This window comes from Chelonus insularis, unplaced genomic scaffold, assembly GCF_013357705.1.
Source record: "Chelonus insularis isolate UGA/USDA-ARS -01 unplaced genomic scaffold, ASM1335770v1 contig_12_pilon, whole genome shotgun sequence".
Taxonomy (NCBI): domain Eukaryota; kingdom Metazoa; phylum Arthropoda; class Insecta; order Hymenoptera; family Braconidae; genus Chelonus; species Chelonus insularis.
The window spans coordinates 458,189-481,792 of NW_023276370.1; the positions used below are offsets into that span (position 1 = coordinate 458,189).

The window sequence follows — 23,604 nt, forward strand, 5'->3', positions numbered from 1 at the left end:
CTATTTTTATATGAAGGGAGTGATTCATCTGATATACATAGATCAGGAAATGTTGCTGCAAGGATAAAAGTTGGTTCATTAGGGAAATATACTTCTGGCTTGTATCTGGGTGAGTTGGTAAAAGTCCAGTGATGGAGCCATTACCCTCTTTGGTTGTATGTTTTATCTCCCCAGGACGTATGGCGGGCATTAAAGTCTCCAGCAATTAAGTAAGCATTGTGGAGGGAGTGTAATTTTAATTCACTAAAAATTTTATTAAGCTCATCGGTAAATAGCATTTTAGAACAGCTACCGTTCCTGACGTATAATTCAGCAATTATTAATTTCTTGTCCAGTGTAGTTTTGAGTTTGATGGCTGTGATTTCTATGATTGTATCATAGAATACAATTCTCCTAGTCACGGAAGTGTAGCTTGTGCGAGCTGTTTAGCTTTGTTTCGGATAACAAGGCAATGTCGATATGATTTTTCTTCATAAATTCTTGTAGTCCATATCTTCCGTCATGTTTGATCATGGCGTTAACATTTATGGCGGCTAAGTTCAAATTAAGATGTTCATGCTGGCTACATTTGACACACCTAAATTCAGTTTGAGCTAGCGTGGCCGAAGCCTTAGCATCTTTTACACTGGAAAATCCTTCTACGAAATGGCTCCGAGTATTCTTTCTGGTTTAATAAGTATTTTATATTAGTCCAGTCCAAAACCTGCGTGTCATGAATGACTTGTACCGCATAGCATCTGATGTTGGGCTTCTTCGAATTAAAAATCACCTAAGCAATTTTTGTCATCTTTATTGCATCGTTTCTTAATAAAATTGGTTTAAGACTTATGAAGACGTCTTTTGTTTCAAACTCATTTCATATACTCTTGAGGATTAACGTTCATGGTTTACTGTCATCCAGTATATATGTGTAACAAGGCTTCATAGCTGGCCAGGTGTTTCTTGACTGCTCCAAAGGTCTCATAATTGTTGGCGGAGATCGATATGCTGTCATTAAATTGTTTCAGAGTAAATTGATCTTTAAGAATCCCATTAGATTCTAAGAGCTGAATATTTTCCTTCACCGATGCTTGAAGAAGGCAAATCAGGGGGCTTTGAATATTCTTGTAGATTGTTTATTGTTTTGCGAGCTGCTTGGGGTTAGCGCTCTGGAGGTTGGATTATTTTGGACCGATTCCTCGGAGTTTAATGACTCAAATGAGTTTGCAGTTCTGATGGTGTTTTATGGAGCATCTAAAACTGTACTTTTTTTGACAGTTTTCTTCGGCTGTTGCCATCCAGCTTGATTCGAGTTAGCGGAAGATTTCGCTACTTGTTTGTTCTCCTGTCTTGCTGGTTCTGTTTAGGTTGGGGCCAATTAAGTCAGCAGGGGTATTTGTATTTTTGATATCAAACTCTCCAGCAAATTCTAGGAATTGTCTGTCAAGAGTCAGAGAATCTAATGAAGTGGGTGGTTTTCCCTTTCTATGCATAACGTTAGCCTTGTTCATTGATTAGTAGTTATTTCTGGAGACACCAATATGTCAGGGTGGCAAAAGAGGTCAACTTTACTGCTTTAAACACACTATGTCAGAGATAATTTTTTAAAAAAAGCGGAAAATCAATATAATCCACACTCCGGCTTCGCAAATTATTGTAAAGCAACGCTGCTTGGTCGGTACTACCTTTAGTACAGAAACTAAATCATAATCATGGCCAGAGAAAAGAGACCTGGTCTCTTTTCTCTGTCCTGACATTCAAATATTTAATCAGTAATAAGATTTAAATTTGATAAAAATTTTATTTTAATTAATATTGTTTTCTAAATTTGTATCTGAGGAGATCTAAAATAGTCTGAAGTCATCAAAAAAATGAATTCAGAGTTCATTAATTAAACTATATTGTAGTTCACATAGTGTGACTCGAATTCTCTGACAAATTTATGCAATAAGTATTCAACTGTGTTTACCATGTCATGCGAAGTAGTATCTCTATTAAAATAAGAAATACCAACTATAAATAATAGGTAGTGCTGAAAATATATCTGTTCTATGAAGCCATGTAGAAGACGCAAAGAGTAGTAAAATAACTCCATCTTGAACGCCGAAGACTTCCAATACACTTGTCCTTCGATTTTCCATGGTATACAGTGGAAAAATTTCGGTGGTTCAATATTGATCAGTTTTCTCTTAATAGTTTCTATTAGTGATATTAATGAAAACTGACAAGTTCAATAAGCCTCATTGAACTATAATGTCAATAATTTTTCTTAATCCCCTGGCTGAAAGTATAGCCTTCCAGGCCCTATTTAATTCTCGAAACAACGGCTTTTGTGGTCTGCTCGACTTAATGCGTACTTCGATTACCTGAAAGATTGTTGTTGGATGCTGTCCACATAAACATTATGTTTATTTTAACCAGATGAGCAATAAAATAAAAGTTAAATATTCCAATAACTTGTATAATGTTTACAAAGTAATAAAACATAAAAAATAAATGAAGGACAAAGGATGCATTTAATCCTTACTAAATTTGAAAATTGTACACTCAACGATTGTACTTTAAATTTCACTTTAAATTTTAGTTTTCCTTTTGTCAGATATGAAGAATAATTTTAAATCAAGACTATAAACATAGTATACTAGTATTATTGTTGGGTAACATTTGAGTTTCCTGTAATAAGTGTTACTATTATTCATGTAACTCGGCTTCGCTTCGGCTCTGCAAAAGTCGGGCGAGCATCAAATTCGTCTCATTACATTAAGCATTAAAATTGATAAAGCACATGGGCTTTTTATACCCATTTGAAGAATATCTATTTGAATTGCCAAGCTAGCATGTTTTTTCTATTGTTCTGATGTTCTCATGATGGAATGTTGTATATATTGTAAAATAAGACTCAATACAACTTCGGAAAATTAGTAAATTAATTAAAATGTTTATTAATGATTGACAGCAATTAATAAAAAGAAAGAATCCGTGCGGTCAACTCAAGTCTCAGACAAAAACTGGAGATAAACAAACTCTCCCCTCGTTGCTATAAACAATCTAATCGTCAAGCAATCGTTGTTAACTAACAAACTGTCGTTAGTCTAATAGTCATTAGATGGCAACATACAAATATTTTACAATATCTATAGATATGAGTTCTTCCATCTAAAGAAATTTGAAAAGGTTCTCCAGAACATGAAGGACAGCTGTAGGATCCATTAAATAGCTTAAAATAAAAAAAATAGAGTGTGCAGGATAATTTGTAAGTCTTTATTTTTTATAAGGTTAAAGTTAAATAAATTCAATATAAAAAAACAAGCAGTAATGAATGATGAGGGCTGGTCAGCTAACCGGGGATCCGCGAGGTCAGCATTGGATGAGCTGGCAGTTGGTGAAAATTCGCTGAAAAAAAAGAAAGAAGATTGCTGTTCGAGTAAGACAGTAAAAACCACTGTCCCAGGGTGTAAACCTGGCCAGATCGAAGGTGGCTGGGGAAGGATGATTGGCATCTTCTAGCTAACTTTGATGTCTCTAGTGGAGATCTTGATGAGACTTGATTGTCTTAGCGATAAGCTTGGACAGTTCATCAGTGATTAGGGGAAGGATAGTAAGAATCATCACTTTATAACCAGCTGGTCAATATTATCTTGAGTGAAGATCAGGAATTGACTTGGTGTCGATCTAGCGGATCGACACAGCCAAAAGACTAGGAAGTGTCATTCTGGAGGAGCTTGTCTATATGCAGACCTCAATAACTAAGATGAATGATCTCTTATCACATTGTAGAGCTGCCTGGACCTTCGGTGAGAATAGTGGAGACAGCAAACAGGATTGCTTCACAGGAAGGTTGTTTATCAGCGTTGAAGGTTGATGCTGGAAGCAGTGTGCAGCAAGACCTTGAGAAAATGTCACAAAGACAACACCAATGAACACAAATCCACCAGAACAAATCACGAGATATTAAAGCGAGCACAACAAACACACGAAACGATAAGCAACCAAAGGTTGACTCTGTCAAAACTCATAAGGGACTGGCCATTGTCCTGCTCTATTTCAGAAGATTTTTATCAAGGAAGGAGAAAAATGGGCCTTGTGGGGGTGACTCGAGGTAAGAGTCGGGGGAAGGGAGGTGATAGAAAATTTCTCACTCAGAAAAAGGTTATAAAAAAAATTTTGGTAAATCCTCTTGTCACATGTGGGTTTAAAGGATTCGGGAAATTCTCAAGTTTATGATTAAGACATCTGGAATAGCTTGGAGATTAGGACATGTGGATCGCTTATGGCAGGAGTTCATTTTATGATTTGAAAACATTTTTTCTTTTTATACGACCCATTTTTTATTATTTTAAATTCCCGTCCGCCTTCGTTGACACCTGCGACGAAAATGGTTCATAAGTTATGTAAAGTGGGCAAAGTTTAACAATAGTTTTTGTTAGTATTGACGTGCTGGTTTTAACTGTCGCTACTCGTGCAACTCCGTCCGATCCTTGGTGGAGTTTGATTACTCGTCCTAATGTCCACTTAGCTAGAGGGTATCGTTTGTCGGTGATCAGCACAATGCTTCCTTCTTGTATAAGGTTGGATTTTTTTCTCCATTTGTAGGTGGTTAGATATCTTTGGAAATATTCCGTGGACCATTTGTTCCAGAAGCTCTGAGTCATAAATGACAGATGCTACCTTTAGGTGTTGAAGGCTAGGTTCTGGAATTAAATTGATAGCGTGACCAACGAGGAAATGTCCTGGTGTGAGCACGTCTAGATTATTGGGATCATCGGTAAGTGGGCACAATGGTCTGGAGTTGAGGATTCCCTTGACTCGGCACAATATTGTTGAGAATTCTTTGTAGGTTAAAAGAGTTTCTCCTACGATTCGACGAAGGTGGTGTTTCATCGATTTGACACCTGCCTCCCACTTTCCTCCAAAGTGGGGCGATGATAGACGGTTGGAAATCTATTTAGTGCTTTGATCGGAGAGAATTGAACTGATTTGTTGCAATTCAGTAGATTTTTGACTAAAGAATTGTCTCAATTGAGTGTCCACTCCTTTAAAATTTGTCCCACAATCGCTGCTGAGTGTTGCACAGATGCCACGTCGGGATGTAAATCTCCTGTAGGCTGCTATAAAGGGATCGGTCGAGTAGTCGGTGACAAGTTCTAGATGAAGTGCTGATGGTGATAGGAATGGGCAGAGCAACCCATGATTTGTAAGTTGTAGCTGAACGATCTCTCCACGTCTTGGTGATGAATGGTCCAGCATAGTCAATACCTGAGTGAAAAAATGCTCGACTTGGTTGATCCGTGCACTCAACATTTTCTAGATAGTAAAGAATATTTAAATAATCTGAAATTCGATAGCAGTGGCAATCTCCATGATTTAAACAAATCCCTATCTTTATAACTAGTCATCAAGGGAAAAGAGAATACAGCGAATAAGAAGAGAAAAACTTCACGTCTTATAAACGATCACGAGGTATTAATTACACTACCAACAACATCTGTAGTGAGTGATCAAGTACAAGTTTTGGTAACTACATTGACCTCAATCAACCACCAGCTTTCTAAAGGCGCGAGAATATTACGTCCCAAGTAACGCCGTCACTAGAAGTAGAGCCATTTCCAGCGTTATGCCCTATAAGGCGAGGTACTCAAACAAAATGTCCTTTTTAGGACAGGGAAACAAGGACTATGGCATACCAGACTGGCGTATTATCCACTAGACCACCGAGTCTTCTATTTTATTTATTTAAATCAATAATGTTGTTTTGCCAGTTACCAATTTTCATATACTGGTATCTTGTGTCACAATATTTTACACGTATCTTTTCCTTTAAGATAAAAAGTTAATCTTTCAATCTATTAAAGATATGTAATGATACATGATTTATATAATCTTCATAAACATCATTTCCACTGTATAAGAGTTGCTAAAGATAAATATATTTTTTACTTTGTATGCATAATCTTGGTTTTATTCATAACGAAAATAATTACATGATATCTTACTTAAAGAAAACATAAGAATATAATATAGAAATGACATTTTTTCATTTTTAACTCGTCACGAATGTAGACTTGTTTGCCTGATGGTACTCTGTAACAATAAATTACACTAGACATCTTCTACTGACTCGAAAACGTGAGAGTAATACGGAAAGCTCAGAGAAAAAAATTCAAAAGAATAATTTTTTTTTTGAAAACTATCACACCAGATTATTACTTCCCCAACGGATTTTTTATGGGGTGTACACTTATTTATTGAATTCTAGGTAGAATTCAATAAATCAATTTTACTTTTTAAAAATAAAAATATTTAAATAAAAGAAAATATCGTTTAGCATATTTATTTTCTCTTTTTTTAGTAGTTTTTTGAAATTAGTAATTCTTTAGATTTATTTATTTGTTTAAATTTGTATACGAATTCAATTTCCTTCTTTGTAGTACAAAAGTTTACGTCAATTTTCAACTAAGCCGTAGGCTCTTTGTAATTCTGAAAAGTTAATGATTCAAATTACATTTAGGACACTATATTGTGTAATCAGCACACTTGAGTCAACATTAATTCAGACATGATACATAATTGAGACAAAAGAATTTTTTATCTTACTTGAGATTAGTAAAGGTTACGTTTTTGCAAGGCATGGCATATCTTTCTTACGATTCATTAAAACAAACGCCTATTAATTAATAGCCCATAGAGGCCTATTGAAATTTTAGGCATACCCAAGATAAATTCTACTCGAGAAAGACAATAACATTTACACAATGAAATATATAAATTCGTCTAAAATTGAACCGTATACGAGAACATAACTCAATTGGACCACCGTCGTATGAGCTATTTGGTGACCATCGAGGTATGTGAAAAAGCATTCACAAAGCGTCAATCGAATACTCTGCCGAAGAGAGCTGAAATGGCTGTTGAAAGACCTCGGGGAGCAGCCAAAGGCATTCTTCAATCTTAAAAATGTATTGTTAGCCATTTAAAGTGTTATCACGAAAGTCTATGAGTACGCATGCTTAGTCAAGACAGAGTAAAAGGAACGTAGAGTTGTTTGGTGAAAAAAGAGTACAAAAAGACCAGGAATGAAATCAGAAGACTTTTTGATAGAGATATGAGGCTGTGGAGTGATTATAGATATAAAAGATCGGGACACGCAGAGAAATATATAGTAAACATTACCCTGAATTTTATGGTAATTTGGTGACACTTCAGGGTGAGGGTAAAAATTACTATACTACATTTCCCTGCGTATACCTTGATATCAGTCAAGTAGCAAACTGGCTGACCATGAAGTTTAATCAAGGAGCATCATCAGGGCATCTTCATCCTCCATGAGGCGTATTATCATTTGTCATGAGCAACGGATTTGGCAAGAATCCCATACCGTCTCAACTACTGCAGAATATTTTTAAGATCAAACCTTCCAAACCCTGATTAGTATAAAGTAGACATATCAGAGGTGAATCAGGGCCCAGAAATAAGGATACTTCGATGAAATAACCAGATCTTTGCGTCACAAGAGTACTTAACTATTACCGTGAGATAATAAAATTTTTCATGTTTAAATGAAAAAAAATTAATTCCAATAACTTACGAGTCCTGTTATAACCTGAATCTAAGTATTTTTTTTTTATTAATAAAAACTTTACTTACAAAGCGGTGGAAGCAAAGGAATAGAAGTAACAGGAACACAGAAAAAAGGGAAAGTAAGCAGGTAAAAAGAACAAAAAAAATCAATAATAAAAAATAGAGACGCCAGGAAAAGGATCTACGCGAAGGCAGCTCAGGTAAAAACCATGTGGGGGACATAGAGCTCCAAGGCGCATGCTAAGTAAACACAGGTGAATCCTGCGTAAGGGAGCACTAGAGCCAAAAAGATGCGCCGGACACTAATCAAAAGGAGAAGGAAAAAATTGCGTAGATGATTGGAGGAAATTAGGGCTAGGCCTAAATAATTAAATTAATTAAAACTTTGGATTGGAGAACGCCAATCTAGAAGCTTCCTAGGGATGCGCGCAAAGCACCTTAGAAAGCGCAGACTTGGACACAAGAGACACTCTCTTCCAAATTTTTACTGGGCACGGTGCAAATCCGAACTCAGCTTGGTATTTTTTCAAACTCAGAATACTTTTTAATTAGTTCTTGATTCAACTTTAAAATTCAAAGATAAATTTTTGGGCTTGAAATATAGTCATTTGCAGCCAACCAACTGCAGCCTTCCACGCGTATACAACCTTCTGCTACCTAGCTACCTGTTAGCCAAGCTGTAAAACAATTTAGTAAGTAAAAAGATGACAGAAATTAAATAAAGAATTGACTATCATAAAAACAAATCTCTATCTTTCTTTGAGAAAAATAATGCACCAGTGTGGTTTGTAAAGCACTAAGAACCTTTCCTATTTCTATAATTCTCCATCTAAAGTATATTCTGCGTGGTCTCCGCACCCATGGTAAGTAGAGAACGATTGGGTCTTGACTCGAAAAAGAGACTATTCGGTTACTGAGACGTAACAGTCCTATCAAGAGACATTCAAGAATATAATCAGCTCTTAGATAAGATATTTTCTAGTCGAATGCGGCATAGCTTCAAAATTTACCTTGTAAATGATGTTACGTTGAGGGTAACTCTGATGAAGGTTTTTCCATTCAACTCTGTTTATTGATTGTCAGAAAAGTGTGGAGTACAGAAATGAAGTTACTTTTGAAAAATATTATGATCTAGGTCTGAATAAAAGAGAATTAATATGTTTGAAAGTTAATTAATCAAATGGGAAAAGAATAAGAGAAATTTTAATTAATTATTTAAACTTATTTATTAGCAAAAGTTGAATTAGGCATTAATAACTGAGATTAAAATAGCTGATCTAAAATAACGTAGAATGTAGAGAGCTGGTTACACGTCGAGGTGATCGCAGACCAGTGTTTGAACAATAATTAAGAGGTTGAAGCTGTTGAATCCTGAAAGAAAATATGAATTGGTATTTTCTCAGAGAGTGACACGTATGCCCGTAATTAGACACAACATTGAATCAACATTTTTAATCAAACTTTCTTAGAATTGAATCAAGTGGTTCTGTCAGCAGAAGTGTAAAATAAACTTCGTGAAGATTCATGCTGAATCTTCCAATAACATGTGATCAGAGACTCACTTGATTGCCAATTGAAAATCAACAACAAAACTTGATCTTCTAGAATGTTTCATATCAACCAGTTTAGCCAGCAGATGTTCCTATCTGGAAATCATTGAGATTTGAGAAAATCTCAGCACTTGAGAATGTGGCTGTTTACGTAGTTGATATGTCTCATTTTTAATCAATTGTAGATATAGATCAAGGTATAAGTCAGCAGAAATCGTGTATAATTTCGTGGAAGACCATCTTAACTTCCTCAAGAATGTGACTTATACGCAATTGATCTAGTAACATAAGAAGAATCAAGGCTGGGCTTGATCCAAACAATAATGAACTTGACTCACAACTTAGTTGAAGATTGAATCCAGCAATATGACTTATTGTAATTGATCAAACAACAATGAAAGAGAAAATCAGAGGCTTAATTCCAATTTGGATTGACCACACTAGAGATGTATTTAATTACAGCAAAACGACACAGTGCACTCGTTGGAACTTTTTTAAAGACTGACTCATTTTCTTTAAGATATCTTTGATTGAAAACCAAACATCTCTTTCTTTGTCCTGATTATGCGTCGATCAGAGACTCATGTGCTGGTACAATCATCATGAAAGTAATAAAAGTATCAACAGATGAATGGAAACCAATACTTAAGTAAACATGAGAGTACTTGAAACAGACTCTTAACGAAAACCTTATACTAAATATATTAGTTAAAAAATTGTAGTCTTAGCTTCATCATTTTATTAAAAATAAAAGAATGGTGTTAATGTAACAATGTAACATCATGATTTTAAACATTTCCGCCCGCCTTCGTCGACTTCAGCGACGAACTCTCAGAAGTTGAATCAATCACAAGAGGGCAGAGCTTTGTAATTGGTCGAGTCATTGTTGTTGTACTCGTTTTAAGAGTGACAACTCGAACTAAACCATCCTTGCCTGGATGTACTTGAATAATTTTGCCCATAGGCCACTTACCAGGTGGATATCGTTTATCGATAATCAGAACAATATTACCTGGTTTAAGAGATGGAGTAAGCTTGTTCCATTTGTAAATAGCTTGAAATCGTTGAAGATATTCCCGAGACCATTTAGTCCAAAAACTTTGTGTCATCTGGCTGATAAGCTGCCATCGAGAAAGCCTTGATGACTTTATAGTTTCCAAATTTGGTTCTGGAATTATCGTTAGAGAGTGGCCAATTAAAAAATGCCCTGGAGTTAAGACATCAAGATCATCTGGATCATCAGTCAATGGCATTAACGGTCTTGAGTTAAGGATTGCTTCAACTTGGATTAACAAAGTAGTAAATTCTTCATAAGTGAAGTGTATGTCGCCTGCAACACGTCTCAAATGATGTTTCATTGATTTAATAGCTGCTTCCCATTTGCCTCCGAAATGAGGAGTTGCAGGCGGGTTGAAATGCCAAGAAGTACCATCATTAGCAACCAAAGCAGCCATTTCACCAAGTTGATGACTGTTTTTCGTGAGTAAATCCTTTAATTCTTTTTCAGCGCCTTTGAAATTTGTGCCACAATCACTGTATAAATCCGAACAAATACCTCTTCTTGATACGAATCGTTTGTAGGCAGCTATAAATGCTTCTGTTGTGTAATCAGTAACCAATTCTAAGTGTACTGCTGAAGTAGTTAAACAGATGAACAAGGAAACCCAAGCTTTATAAGTCTTAGGATTCCTACCTTTCCAAGTTTTAATCACATAAGGTCCTGCATAATCTAGGCCAGTATGTAAAAAAGCTCTATTTGGATTTACTCTGGAATAAGGTAATTGTCCCATTAATTGACTTGCTTGAAGTCGCCGATACCGAGTGCATCTGACACATTTGAGAATGAACGAACGAATTGGATTTCGTCCACCTAAAATCCAATACTGATTTCTAATATACATAAGAGTATCTTGAGTAGAGCCATGAAATACCCGCTTATGAGCTTCGTCGATGATCAAAATTGAAAAGTGCACATCCTTTGGAAGAATATATGGATGTTTGGTATCAGTTGACAATGACGAGTGATTTAATCGACCTCCAACTCGCAACAAGCCTTGACGATCTATGAATGGAGTAAGTTTAAGCAAAGAACTTGAGTTTGGAATCTCTTGTTTCTGTTGTAAACAAGAAATTTCTTTGCTAAAATACTGGTGTTGAATTAACTTAATCCAGAACAGTCGTGCTTCATTGATTTCAGCTGGAGAAAGTGGACAAATTGCGAGAGATTTAGATTGATTTCTAAAACATTTAATTGCTCGTTTGCATGTTGCTGTTACTCTTAAAAGCTTGGTCAAATTTGAAAATCGATTTTGAAGATCCCAGATTTGATTTTTAATACAGAGATGAACAACTTTAGGTAATATTTTACTTCGTTCTTCTAAATCCTTTGTAGACTTATTAGGTAAAGGTAGCGTAGGCCACATTGACGAATCATCAACTAACCAGGAAGGGCCTTTCCACCATAGTACATAATCTTTAAGTTCTTTTGCAGTTAAACCCCTTGATGCACAATCTGCTGGATTCATTGTTCCTGGTACGAATTTCCATTTCGCTTGCGGAATTAAATCTTGAATTAAACATACTCTATTATGAACAAATTCTTTCCATCTAGAAGGATGATTATTGAGCCAAATATGAACAATAGCAGAGTCTGTCCAAAGGTAGCATGGAGCTTGGTTCAGATTTAATACTTGTCGACACTGAGCGACGAGTTTGGTTAATAATACTGCTGCTGATAACTCCAGTCTGGGAATTGTCATTCTTTTAATTGGTGCAACTCTAGTTTTTGAACACAACAGTGTAACTTGGGTTGTATTTAATCCATATGTCTTAATATAAACTACTGCTGCAATTGCCAATTGAGAAGCATCACTGAATCCATGTATTTCAATAGATAAATTCTTCATCATACCAGTCCATCGAGGTATTTCAATGTGATTCAGCTCATCCAATGAATCAATAAAAGTCTTCCAAGATTTTACCTGAGAATCATTGAGAGGATCATCCCAACCAGTTTTGATTACCCATAACTCTTGCATAAAAATTTTAGCTTTAATAAAAATTGGCGACAATAAACCAAGTGGATCAAAAAACTGTGCTATTTTTGATAATACCGAACGTTTGGTGAATTTTGTAACAGATGCATCCAATAGTTTAAACTGAAAAGTATCTAATGCAGGCTTCCAAGACAGGCCAAGAGTGTGAACAACTTGCTCTTTAAGTGAAATGGATTGTGTATTGATTACATAATTAGAGTCGATGAGCTTTAAAACTTCTGGTTCATTACTTATCCATTTTCTTAAAGGAAAACCGCCCGCCATACAGAGATCATATGTTTGTTTAGCTTTAAGTTGAGCTTCTTCAATTGTATCAGCTCCTCCAAATACATCATCAACGTAACGTCCTTTGAGCAATATTTCAGCCGCTAAAGGAAATTGATGACCCTCATCTTTAATCAATTGAAGTACAGCACGTAAAGCCAAGTAAGGAGCACACACTAATCCGTAAGTAACTGTTGTCAGCTCAAACTTGATAATTTTACCCTCTTCTTTCCAAAAAATTCGTTGAAACGGCCAATCATCTTTATGTACTTGAACTTGGCGGTACATTTTCTCAATGTCAGCAGAAAATAAAAATTTGAATTGCCGTACCCATATTAAAATATCGAAAAGATTGATTTGAAGCTTTGGACCAGCATGTAATGCTTCATTTAGAGGAATTCCATTTGTTACTTGACATGAGCCATTAAAGACTACTCTCAATTTCGTTGTGATACTGGATTCACGGATGACTCCGTGATGAGGTAGATAAAAACTAACCTTTGGTTCAGGCTCATCGTCAGCTACTTGATTCATATGATGCAACATTTTATATTCTTTAAGAAACGAAGAATAAGCTTGATAAAAATCAGGATTAGAAGAGAATTTTCTCTGTAGATGATTTAACATTCGAATAGCAGATAACTTTGACTCTCCTATTTGGTTTACTAGAGTCCTGAATGGAAGTCTTACTATGTAACGACCAGAGTCATCACGAGAATGAGTAGCAATGAAATGGTTTTCACATTCTTGTTCTTTTGGATCTAAGGTTTTATTCTTAGAACTAATGATTTCCTCTTGATGCCAAAAGTTTCCTAAAAGAGAGTACAACTCTTTATCCAATGAACAATGATTTGAAGTCACCTCTCGTTGATCAGAATTTATGCTTGACGGTCCAGAAATTATCCAACCCAATTGAGTAAGCTGAGCTGTAGGTGAGTTATCTGGACCTTTTACAATTGATCCTTCTAATAGAGATCCATAAATGTCAGAGCCCAATATTAAATCAATTGCTCCTGGTTTGGTATAATGAGGATCTGCTAATAATAAATTCTTCAAATGATCCCATTGAGGTATATGACATGTCTTTGAAGGAATTCTTGAAGTTAATTTAGGTAGGACATAAGCTTGACAAGCTATAATAGTTGCAGATTCATAATGAGGTTTAATTTTCAGGTTCACTAATCCTCTAGTTGAACCAGTTCTTTTAGCTCCAACTCCGATGATAGGAATGGATGCTGATTTTCTCAGAAGCTTTAATTGTTGAACCACATATTCTGATATCAGAGAGATTTCTGAACCTGGATCAATAAGAGCTCGAACTTCTAGAGAAGTTCCATTTTCATGTAGAATTTTGACTTGAGCTGTTGCTAAAAATACAATCGCTTGAAGCTGTAATGGCTTATGAAGATGATTGACTTGTTTTGAAGGTTCTTCGGTGTGTGTTGAATTTGACTGATTCACCAGTGTTGATGACTGAACCTGTTTGTTCGAAGAATTGAAATCTTGAAATTGATGCAGTGATGAGTGATGTTTACGCCCACATTTTAAACACCGATGCGATGAATTACAGTTTGATCGAAAATGATATTTTAGACAATTATAGCATAGTTTCTTGGATTTGATAAATTCTTGACGCTGTTTAATGGTTTTAGATGCATATTGAGAACACTTTGTTAATGGATGTGGTTTTGAACAACAAGGACATGTCTGTTGTTTGGATGAGAACGAATTTCCAATACTTTCTTGACTCGTCGAATGATGTGACTTGAAATGATGTTGTCTTGAATTATTAGTTCCTGATAATTTTTTAGGAATCTTTTCAAAGGATTGAAGTGAAACCATTTTGGTTTTTAAGAAGCTCTCAAGTTGATCCCATGTAGGTGGTCTTTTTGAAGCGCCCAAGTAGTTTTCCCAAGATCTCACTAGATTAGCATCTAGCCTATTGACAGTTAAATGTACCAATATGTCATCCCATGAATGAATGGGACGATTCAATGTTTCTAAAGTTCTATATGCTTGTAATGTAGATGAATATAACTGTTCTAACTCAGAAGCTGATTCTTTAGTCATCGCTTTAATTGCGAATAATGATGCAACTGCAGATTGAACTAAGAGTCGATCGTTTTCATAAAATGAAGTAAGAGAATCCCATGCTTTTTGAAAATTTTCTGAAGTCAATGAAATATTCTTGATGAATTGAGCTGCTGGACCGGTTAAACTTGTTTTGAGGTATTGTAATTTTTCGACCAATGAAATTGATGCATTTGAGATCACAATAGATGTAAATAAATCTCTGAATGGCAACCAATTGTTAAATGTTCCATCATACTTTGGTATATCTATGCGTGGTAATCTTGAATTTATATGAGTGATAACAGAAGTAGGCTGTGAGGCCGATGATGTTGACGCTGTCTCACATGTTGTTTCGAGTAAATTCGACATCCTTTCAACGTTGTCCAAGTACGTCTGGTACGGCTTATTATAAACTTTGTTTATGAAATAAGTATGCTGTTCGAGCACAGTACGCTGAGGAAATTCAACTTTTCTGATACACATAAGTATTGCGTCATTGTTGACGTTGAAATTTCCCCATTCCTCTCTGAGAGCCTGGAGCCTTGACTCGATCCGATGACGAGAGACATCTCCGCGTCCAACACTCATCAACTGCTCGTACGCATTTTCAATGCGTTCTGCGTACGACAATTGTTGATCTAAACGACGCTCGACGTGTTCAGCTCTCATGTTTGAAAGGAATTGTAAACAAACTTTATCACTTAATATTAAAAGAAACAAGACTCTATTGATAAAAAACGAAATGACTGGCCGGACGTATCCGGCTCGAAGGACCAAAAAATGAATAAAAGAGAATTAATATGTTTGAAAGTTAATTAATCAAATGGGAAGAATAAGAGAAATTTTAATTAATTATTTAAACTTATTTATTAGCAAAAGTTGAATTAGGCATTAATAACTGAGATTAAAATAGCTGATCTAAAATAACGTAGAATGTAGAGAGCTGGTTACACGTCGAGGTGATCGCAGACCAGTGTTTGAACAATAATTAAGAGGTTGAAGCTGTTGAATCCTGAAAGAAAATATGAATTGGTATTTTCTCAGAGAGTGACACGTATGCCCGTAATTAGACACAACATTGAATCAACATTTTTAATCAAACTTTCTTAGAATTGAATCAAGTGGTTCTGTCAGCAGAAGTGTAAAATAAACTTCGTGAAGATTCATGCTGAATCTTCCAATAACATGTGATCAGAGACTCACTTGATTGCCAATTGAAAATCAACAACAAAACTTGATCTTCTAGAATGTTTCATATCAACCAGTTTAGCCAGCAGATGTTCCTATCTGGAAATCATTGAGATTTGAGAAAATCTCAGCACTTGAGAATGTGGCTGTTTACGTAGTTGATATGTCTCATTTTTAATCAATTGTAGATATAGATCAAGGTATAAGTCAGCAGAAATCGTGTATAATTTCGTGGAAGACCATCTTAACTTCCTCAAGAATGTGACTTATACGCAATTGATCTAGTAACATAAGAAGAATCAAGGCTGGGCTTGATCCAAACAATAATGAACTTGACTCACAACTTAGTTGAAGATTGAATCCAGCAATATGACTTATTGTAATTGATCAAACAACAATGAAAGAGAAAATCAGAGGCTTAATTCCAATTTGGATTGACCACACTAGAGATGTATTTAATTACAGCAAAACGACACAGTGCACTCGTTGGAACTTTTTTAAAGACTGACTCATTTTCTTTAAGATATCTTTGATTGAAAACCAAACATCTCTTTCTTTGTCCTGATTATGCGTCGATCAGAGACTCATGTGCTGGTACAATCATCATGAAAGTAATAAAAGTATCAACAGATGAATGGAAACCAATACTTAAGTAAACATGAGAGTACTTGAAACAGACTCTTAACGAAAACCTTATACTAAATATATTAGTTAAAAAATTGTAGTCTTAGCTTCATCATTTTATTAAAAATAAAAGAATGGTGTTAATGTAACAATGTAACATCATGATTTTAAACAAGGTCATTATCAACGACGAATTCATCTTATTTTTATATTCTAACTTGAAAGTTGCATTTAAAACGACAATTGAGTATAATAATTCTTTATTCAAGTAAATTTATCTAATGTATGAGATAATGTTATTAACGTTGAATTTGGTCAGTCAAGAGTAATCTATATTTTTAGAAAAAAATTTCTACAGTGATACTTTTGATATAAAGGTTAAAAGAATATTTAAAAATTTATCGTATTTGGAAAAATATAGGCAATTCTTTTTATAATTTTTTTTTCTCAGTTTGTAATTATTCCACGAAGTGACACTATTTGCAGCTGAAAGCTGCAAGTCTGGTCGACAGATGGATCACTAAATCATTTTATTCGAAATTTATTTCTATGATAATGAAGGTAATGTAGAAAATTAAGAAGTTTTTCATAATCTTACAAAGTTATCCATAAGTTGACGGTTTATTAAGTAAAAAGCTGTATAAGAATGTTGGAATGTAATAACGTTATTTTTACGGTTATAATTAAAAAAGAACTTTTCATTTTATTACTGTAACTGGCCATAAACTTGTATTACATTTTAGACAAAAGAATACTTATGAAAACTTTGATAATCCTTTTTACAGAGATCTTTAAGTACATATAGGAAGTGAGAAATGAGTCACAGGGAAGTCAGGATTTCTAGATGTTTTGTTCTTTAAATTGACTTCTGATTTAATTTCGAGAAGAAAGAACAAATGATAAATTGTAGTTGCTTCATCATTGTGTTAAACTCAATATTATTCTCAACTATATCCCGTTTCTGAAGATACTATAAACTTCTGAAGAAGGTATAGAAGAGATCTATTATCATTCTTGTAAATAAAATAATCTTTATTATGCCGCTATTTCTCAGGAGAACAAACTAGTCAAACTCTAGTTGAATTCGCGCATCCAGTGTCTTGTAAAAAAACTTTACGAAAGAGTATAAAAAAGAAATCTTCATTATTCTGAAAAATGATTTACATGACTCATTACTGTCAAATCTCAACAATATTTCAAGGGCAACTCGAATAAAAAATAAAGGTAATTAAATTATTTAACTCACACAACTTTTTGTCTTATTGCGATAAATAATAAAAATAAATTAGAAAAGATAAACATACACTATAGGTCACAACTCTTCTGCATCTAGAGTATTCGGATTTCGGTTATGGTCTTATCAGATATCTTTATTACGAAAAACCTGCTTGTACAAGTAGTAAGATCAACATTTTTACTTATTTCCATTTGATTGTTGTTTTCAATTAAAAAAAAAAACATTTTTTATTCTTGACTAAAATCTTACACTGAGAAAAGAAACTATCACAAAAAGTCTAACAAATGAAAAAATGGAATTTTCAATGATACTCAAGAGTAAAAAAAAACAATTATAATACCATTTCTCCTTCATCAGTGCAGTTATGAAGAAAATGATATCGTTTCTATTTCAATACTCAAAGTAGATAAAAAAAAATTAATAATCTTAGTTTTCTTTAATACATATATTTTTTCATTAAACAACTCTTCCGATATTAGCAATTCATAAATTAATTGACAGCAATAGTTGTGAAGAACTTAATTGCACCAAGTTTTATTGCTGATGCAGATAGTTTTATTATTAGTTGGCTATATCAAGCATCAATGAGTTCTACTAATAATTAACTGAGGATTGAAATGGAAATATACACTAATAAAAATATAGAAAAATGAGCAGAAAATAAAGTACGAGTACTTGAGCGTTCTGCTCGAAGCTGTAGGTTTAATTAAACTTATAATAACTATTATCTGTCCTAGCGTCAAGTTAAGTTTGGTCGCAGCAGCATCGTTACGTGAAAGTTGACTGGAATTTTAATAGCCTACCGAAACAAAGTTACGACAAATATAGCGACTGAACGACAGTGCCGAAGGGTTGCTGAGGATTGTATGATGTGCGCTTTAAATATAGACGTAATTGAACCAATTGTTGATTCTCATTATACTGACAAAGGATTCATTTTTAAAGACGCGCCTCAGGCATCTACTAAATTATCATCAGTGAATAATCACTGTGCTCTTATCATCTTTTAATCATTTGTGCTAAAATATTAAAGAGCATGAGCAAAGCCAAGAATAGTAGCAAGCGCATAGAGCTTGAGCTTAAGACGAGTGAGTAAGAACTCAGCCTAACTATGTAAAAAAAAATATATTGAAAAAATAAAAATGAAATATATGTCAAATTCAGTTCGTGAAAGACGGCTCAATGAAAGAGTGTTGAGGTTTTTATACATAACACTTTTCTAAATGCCTAAGTTTGAATCCAAGACAAGTCAATTAAAGTTTGTGAAAAATCAAGTGCTGTAGTTACCTCTTCAAGATAAAGAGAACAAAATATAGCTCATAGAATTGATCTTGGTCATGCCTGCAATTTTATTAAGCCCCTATTGAGAATTGTTTAGATCAGCTTAAATTAGTCATTCCCAACTTATGGCTGGTGAATTTGTTATTTAGGTATTATAGGGATAGCCCAAGATTTATTCAATTTTGCTTTGTTTAATAACTTCCTAATGATAACCTTTTTAACTTTCCAAACTTCATGTCAATGTTAGGCATTAATTGGGAATTAATTATAAGAACCAACTTAGAATTACTTAAAGTAAAGCCAAATGAAGAACATTATATAATAGTAAATAGTAAATATATAAATCAATCTATATTACATATAAATATAGAATAGTAAACAATGATTAGTATCAATTTCCTACAAATTATACATATTGACCTGTCTATATCAGTACAATAGTAATAATTTTTCAATTAAATGAATATTTACGATCAAGAATCTTGAAATTGTATTGAAAAAAGAGTAACTGGTTACATAAACATTATTGTATTTTTTAAACTTAAAAAAAAATATCAAGAGATACGGTAGTGTTTCGTGCGCCAAGCATAAATTGCCGCCATCTAGCCCTTACGTCACGACGAGGCACTACCGTGTCTCTATACAAATTATAAGATGATTTTTGCAGGTTATAATTTTTAAATTTAAAATTTTTTTCGTATTATAAAATAAACATGGGCTGAAATTAAGAATTTGTTCGGAAAGCGATCGTTGACTTTCGATTAAGCATACTATGAAGTATTATCATTGCTTCATTTATAATATACGGAATTGAAACAATTTCGTTGCGCAAAAATTGAGTAAAATGAGAGTTTATTCATGGAGCAATCACATGTTTTTTTTATCAAGTTGGTGATCAGAGTTTTTGATTGCTATGAAATTCTGTCACTCACAGATTATAAAGTTGGAAACAAGTTAATTTTGCTCGAGCGCGAATATACAAACAATTAAAATACAGTCAAAGCTCGATGTAGTCAACCTAAAAAATCTTGTCACTTTCGATGTAGTCACCATTCTTCTCCAATGCTTTTTAACCCCATTCTCATTACAAATATATCTATTTCTGTCTATCAGATGTTCTTCTTTGCGCATTAACATGCGCAAAAAGTCAAATATAGATAGATAGTATGTGTAATGTATAACCTCCGACCATATATGTAATACTCTTTTATTGCTAGTCGGTATAGGGAGAGAGACTTAAACATTACGGTGCAGACATATATGCGTTTGTCTCACTTATTATACGCTGCGACTTGTGCGCATGATCGTGAATGGAGCGTGCGCATTAGATAGCATTTCAATTTGTACAAGAAATGAGATATGAGATATTCATTTTGCATATGAAGTAGCGTCTGTTTTACATGCTACATCCAATTTTTTATGATAAACATAAAAATAAATTACCAATAAAATAAGCTTACCTACTTATCATTTAAGTTTACCCTAGTTCCCTTCTAATAGTTTAGGTGTCTCTAGTATATAACATATATAGATATACACTCAGTAGTAAACCAAACGCTAGTTCTCGAAATCGCCGATAGTCGAAAGTAAGTTGGTGGGGACAAACAAATATAAATGAGGCCTAATTATAATTATTCGTAGATACATCCACAATTATAAATCCAAAATCAAGACTCGTACGAATCCTGTGAAATACCTTGATATATATGTAATTGTCATAATTTATTTAATAAGTCGATAGCCGAGCAGGTAAAGGCACCGGTTTAAGTTGCGTAAAGTAGTGGTGTAGATTCGAATCCCCCTAAGATTTTTAATTGTTCAATTTTCGGTGGAAATCGCATTAAGTATCATTAATTAATAATATTTCTCATATAAAAATTCTGAAAAAACCTTGTTCAAGTATTTTTTTTTTAATAAAAAAAAAATCATAATAAGGGCCTGGTAAGGACCCTAAAAGGTAGCCTGATCTGGACCGGACTATTTAAGGCGTTACATTTAGGAGCTGGACCTGATTAGATTTACCTTCTTAAGTCCTAGTAGGGAAGCTGGAATGCCAGATCCGAACCGGATTCCAACCTCACTCATTTTCTACTCGGGATAGTGCACGTTCGAAAGTTATAATCTACAAAAAAAAAATTAGAGTGTCTGTCTATGATTTTGAAAAAACTGCCTCATACTAAACTCAGAGGGTTATTTGCATACTGTTAAAACGTCAATGACCACTTTTAGGAGTTTGAACTGTCTGTCTGACTGTTTTAGCTGATCTCGGAAACGGCTGAACCGATTCTGATAAAACTTTGCAGACATCGAGAGGAAAATTTCAAAAGTGGCATAAGGTATTTTTTGTTTATGATAATGTTTTATAACAATTAAATTTTTTATAAGTGATTGGAAACCGGGTTCATGCAATTTAGTTTTTTCAACTAGAAATTTTTTCTTTTAGTGGAAAACAGGTACTCACCATGTAACTTAAATAAAAACGAACTCTTTTTGTTTTCAACAATTGTATTTGTTATAAATAATTGAAAATGTTATTAAAAATAATAGTGTATGAAAACATATAATGTATTATTAACATCTGTAACAATGATAAATAATGAAAAATAAAGTAGAATCAAATATTTTTCATCACAAATGGTTTGATTAGATATCTGGTTTTGTTGAGGTTTACTCACTACGAACCACCAACCCAAGGGCTCACGATTAGTTTGACTATGGATTTTCACTGTAAAATTCATATTAGCACTCTTGATTAGTTCTCTATAATTTCGTTTATTGATCGGCATTGGTTTTGATGATTTTCCCTGAATTCTGTTTCCTTAAACTGGATTGTAACATTAGCTTGAAAACCCACTCACATGATGTCTCAATGAGATCTTGATCGATACTAGTTGACACGACGTGACGCTTGATCAGTTACCCTCCGTTACGTCGAAACTGCTCTTATTTTTACAACTGTGAAATTTGTTGATCAGATTTGAGGACTCAATAATTCAAACTTTCATCAACTTCTCGATTAAAAATGAATATAAAATCAGAGTCATTTGTGAGTGATCAAATATTGCCGTCTATCTGCATATGTAATTATATGTAAGCATGGAGAAGAGCCATTCATATTATTATGGTATTATGTATAATGAACACTGAAAAATTAAATCATTTCTCATCGTATAAAAATCTGAGAGCTAAAGGAATTGAGTCAAAAGTATATTATATTGTAAAATATTTGTATGTCGCCATCTAATGATTATTAGACTAACGACAGTTTGTAAGTTAACGACCCGAGTTAGTGGCCCGAGAAAAATCATACAAATGACTTTTGTCTCGGCCGGGACTCGAGAACCTGTGATCCATCGTGTATCAAAGCTGACGCTTACCCATGAGTCCACCGCGTCAATCCGTTTGAGTTTATAATAAATTTTGATGATATAACGCGTCGCCACCAATATTAAATCGTAACGAAAAATATGAATGTCATCTTTGTTTACAGTATGGAAAAAGTAACTACAGCACTGAAAGTATTCACACAATCAAAAACAAAAGCCGTAAGATGTGCGCATGCGCACAAACCAATTTTTAACTTATTATGATGTTAGTATGCACGTGTACGTCTTAAATTGTACGTTTTACGGCTTATGTATTTGACTGTGTGAACGGTTTTACAATAGAAAGAATGATTGTGTTGGGAGTACCCGAATTGTTCCTACCACACGGTTCATAATAAATTATATACAGATTCTCATTTTTTCAAAGTTTGAATAAAAATTAATATTTATCGAATATTACCGTGCTGCATAAGAATTTTTACTTTTATTCTTCTTAAAAAATATTGAATCTATAATAAAAATTTTAAAAGGATTACTAATTTTTCTTTGAAGGTTGTCTTAATTAACTTCCCAGTGGGAAGTTATAGTAATGGGTCCGATTTTGCGAATCGCTAATTTTGACATATCTCCACGTTTTAAGGTCCTGCGAATCCAATACGACCGTTTTCCAGTGGACGTCTGTGTGTGTGTATGTACGTATGTACGTATGTGCATATGTGCGTACGTACGTTCGGAATTATATTTCGCCTCAATTATCTCGAGAACAAAAAATGATATCGATGTGGGACCAATTGCGTTCGACGCGTAATTACGTAACTTAGAACTGAAATAGTTTTCAGGAAAATCGGTCCAGCCATTTTTTTTGCAGAACCAAAAAACTAGCAAAAATGGAAAATAACCTGAATTTCTCAATTTATAAATTGTACCATTTTTTAGACAAAATTATGAAATCATAAAAAAAAATATGAATATTAAATAATTAGGATACTTGTATGAAAATATGGTGATAATATTTCATCGAAAAAAAAAATTTTAAAAAACAAAATCAGTAATGAAAGAATTTTAAACTCGTGTCAAGATTGAGAAAACAGCATTAAAGACGCTATAATAGTCAATAATATGGAATTGTGTTTATAACAATTGAACATTGTTACTAACAAGTGATTATTGAAAATAGTAATATTTAAATAATAAGTTTTAAATTGTTATAAACAATAAAAATAGGGATCCATTCTATATATATGTGTACTTTTAACGCATGATTTTTTCTTTTACTGAAATAAAGTAACTAACTGTGTCAAATGAATAAAAACAGACTCATTTCGTTTATAACAATTCTATTTGTTATAAAAAATGGAAACAGGTTTTATTCGAATTGTTTTTTCATTTTTTCCACTGGGAAGTTGGTCGTGTGGACCTTTCGGGTCGCACCCAGACCACTGCAGAGC

General features: G+C 33.9%; 1 protein-coding gene and 1 long non-coding RNA gene across 5 annotated transcripts in view; both read right to left on the reverse strand.

Moving 5' to 3' along the window:
• Window positions 1–23,604, reverse strand: part of LOC118070073 (glutamate receptor ionotropic, kainate 2-like) — a 140,766-nt gene that overhangs the window by 94,080 nt on the left and 23,082 nt on the right. The window lies entirely within an intron of this gene.
• Window positions 15,343–16,434, reverse strand: LOC118070093 (uncharacterized). The gene is made up of 2 exons (XR_004690715.1): window positions 16,030–16,434; window positions 15,343–15,512 (listed from the first exon to the last, which is right to left on the reverse strand). It is a non-coding gene; the product is annotated as an uncharacterized lncRNA (long non-coding RNA).